Below are 3,769 nucleotides of genomic sequence, written 5' to 3'. Positions count from 1 at the left end.
TTTTTTTTTTTTTATAAGAGGGAGTAAACCGAGGGGGTGTAACGCGGGGGGAAGTGGGTGGATGGAAAAAAAATCAGCAACAGATGTGATGTCCAAAGAAAATTTTTTTTTTTTACCCGAGGAGATAAACGACGCGTTTATTAAATTATTTTTTTTTAAAAAAGTTTTTTACGAGGCGCCATCATTAATTTTCATTATTATTATTATTTTTATTATCATACCTCATAATGTCGAAAAATAAGGTTTACTTAAAAATACAAATATTTTTTTCTAAAGGAAATGAATCGTTCGAAAGAAATATGATAAACCGGAAGAAAAATTCTAAAAGTTCTAGAACAATAAAAACGTTTTGTGAAATTCGTTAATCGCATAAGCTAAATATAGAAATTTAAATACAATAACTGAGAAAAAAAAATTTTTTCGTTTTTGTGTGTGTGTGTGCGCGCGTAAATTCAAAATGGAAGCGAAAATCAATGAAATTTTTTTTTTTTTTTTTTCGAATTCCAAATTTAAAATTAGAAAAATTTATTTATTTATTTATTTATTTATTCTTTCCTTTAAGTTTTATTATAAATTAAAAAATTTTTCTTTTTATTTATAAGTAAGTGTTTAAAAATCGAACGGGAAAGATTAAAAAAAAAAAAAATGGTTGTCGGTTGTTGGTTGTTCGTTTTATTAACGTTCGTTTCCTATTTTTATTTTTTATTAAACGGATATTTTGGTTTTTGGCCAAAATTTCTAAATGCTTCGAATCATTTGCATTAAATGTTTTTTTTTTTTTTTTTTCTTATTAAATTTTCTTCGCGAATTGTTTTAGATTTTGTTCGAACGTTGTTTGTTACATAAAAAAAAAAAAAAATTTCAAATTGTTTGTTTTTTTTCTTAAACTTATCGCGTTTGTTTTGTTTTAACGATTTTTTTTAAAATTAATTAATAATTTTAAACAAATTTTTAATTATTTTAATAAATAATTTATTAATTATTATTATTATTATTATTTTTAAATTAAACGTCAAAATGACAGAGTGTATAACTAATAATTTTTTAAAAAAAGTGTCAATAGACAATCGAAATTTAAATTAAAATGAATTTTTTTCTTGTTTGTCTTATTAATATTATTATCGTTATTTTTTTTTAGGTTTTGTTTGGTCATCTTTTCGTCTTTTGTTTGTTCGTTCGATTGTTTGTTTTTTTACTCTTTAAAATTCTGTCTTTTTCCGCTTTGCTGCCGGTGATTTTAAATAAACGACAGCAAATAGGAAGAGGCCGAATACAAAGAGTATATATTCATCGTTTATTCTTTTCGATCGTTCCTCGTTCCTTCGTTTGTTTGTTTGTTTGTTCATGATCTGGTTTATATTTTGGGATATATTTATAGAATTTAAAGATAAAAAAAAACAACAACAACAAAATGGATGAAAGAGATTAAAAGTTTTTTTTTTAAAGAAAGAAAAAAAGTGTTAAAACATGTAAACATGAGTCTAAGAGTAATAAATAATAAAAATGGCGGCCATTAAATAATTTTTTTTGATTTGAAATGGAGCCAATTAAATTTAAAAACTTTTTTTTTTTTGCTGCTGTACGATTTGAAATTTTTTAAAATAAAATATATTTACTACTATTATTATTATTATTGTGTTATTTTTTTCTATTTTCCTTTCATCTCGTTTCCTATTTTTTTTTTTTTAAACAAAAAGATTAATTAATTAATAATTTTAAAGAGTTTTTAAATGTTATTTAATAAGATTAATTATGTAATTATTTTTTGCGAAAACACGCACACAAACGTAAAACAAAAGAATAATAATAATAATAATAATAATCAACACGTAAAAGAAAAAAAATTTTAAACGAGTTAGAAAATTTATTGTCGTGTCAGAAGATAAAAAGTAATTAAAATTTGTTTAACAAAGTGTCCGTCGCAAGGCGATCATCCGGAAAATTAGTTTTTATTAAATTTAATCGTCCGTTAATAAGTAATTTTATTTATTTATTTACCGATTACTTATTAAAAATAATTTAATAATGTATTTAAAAAACTACAGGAAAGACAAAATAGGGGGGAGTGGGAGTGGAAGGGGAGGGGAAGGGGTGGGGAGTACGAAAAAAATATGAATGAACGATTGCAAAAAAAAAAAACAATTTTTCATTTTGAAAAAAAAAAAACGAAAAATTATTTTTCCTTTTTTTTAATAATAATAATAATGATTTTTTTTTTAATTCGGGAGCCAATAATTGTTCCGCATACTTAATACCATCATTTATTTTAATGAGAGAGAGGGAGGGAGATGGCGAAAGGGGGAGTGGGGAGGGACGTGGGAGGAGGGAGAAATGGGAAAAATTATTAAATTTTTTTAAAAAAAAAATTCACATAAATTTTAATTGTTTTTGTCGTGTTTCAATTTTTTTTATTGGTTTTGGCACTTGTCAATATATTATTTGAAAAAAAAAAATTCTAAATACTAAAAAACTAAAAAAACTAAAAAATTTTTAACCGAGCTAAAAATAAAAAAAATGAAAAAAAAAAAATTTTTTTTTTTTAAAATCCAATTATTTTTATTATTATTTTATTACCTTTTTTTTTTTTACTACGAAGAAACTCATTTAAATCGATCGATGTATCGATCATTTAAATTCATTTGAAATCGATGATGCGGAAACGGTTAAAATGTTTAAATAAAACAACAACAACAACAACAACCCGGATGTTTCCATGTTTGGTTTCCTCTTGGTCGAACGTTGATCTTATGACGTCATCGCACAAATTAAATTTTTTAATTCTTTTTTTTTTTTCTTTTTTTTTTTTTCTTTTCTAAAAATCAAAAATAAATTTTTTACAAAAAAAAAAAAAAAGAAAAATTTAAACGAAATGGTTCCCGAATTAAACCGTCGATAAATATTCTACGACGACGCCGATTCCGCCATTTTGAATTTTTTTGTCAAAAACTAAACATTATTTATTTACTTTTTTTTACACATTTTTAACAGAATCCTTTTTTGTTCGATATTAATTTTCATCATCATCATCTTAATCGTTACAATTTTCATTTGATGACGTATAAAAAAAATAATAAAAATCAATAAAATCGTTTATTGAAAACTCACTCTTATTATAAACGACAACGATCGTGGCAATAACGTAATAATAAATAAATTCGTGACGTCATAAGCTAAAAAAAATGGCGGATCGATTCGATTACCATTAATAAGGAATTATTTATTATTAATAATAACAATAATAATAAATACATATTACAATTGTTTATTAATTTTTAATTTAATTTAATTTTTTTTAAAATTTATTTTAATTTCTTTTTACAAATAATAATTCGATAAAATCTACATTAAAAAAAAAATCACTTACATTATTATTATTATTATTATTATTATTATTATTATTATTATTATTATTATTATTATTATTATTATTATTATTATTGTTATTATTATTAATAATATTATTCAAGTCTTTTTATATATAATGTCACTGAAAGTTTTTTTTCTTATTTTTTTTTGTTTTTCTTAATTGACTAAAAGGATTTCTATAAAGAGACTCCATTTTGAATTTTTGATCTCAAAAACGAAGAAGAGTGAACGAATAATAAATTTATTAAAAAAATTCGAACCGAACGATAAAATTTAACGGTTTATTTGTTTAAAAAAAAATTTATATATTTATGTATTTATTTATTTATTTATTTACAAATAATTAATTGTAAAATTCTAATTAATAAAAAAAGAAAAGTAAAAGTTAAATCACGTAACTAAT

The sequence above is a fragment of the Pediculus humanus genome, genomic scaffold (assembly GCF_000006295.1).
Source record: "Pediculus humanus corporis 1103172107665 genomic scaffold, whole genome shotgun sequence".
NCBI classification, from domain to species: domain Eukaryota; kingdom Metazoa; phylum Arthropoda; class Insecta; order Psocodea; family Pediculidae; genus Pediculus; species Pediculus humanus.
This window is presented reverse-complemented; position numbering follows the sequence as displayed.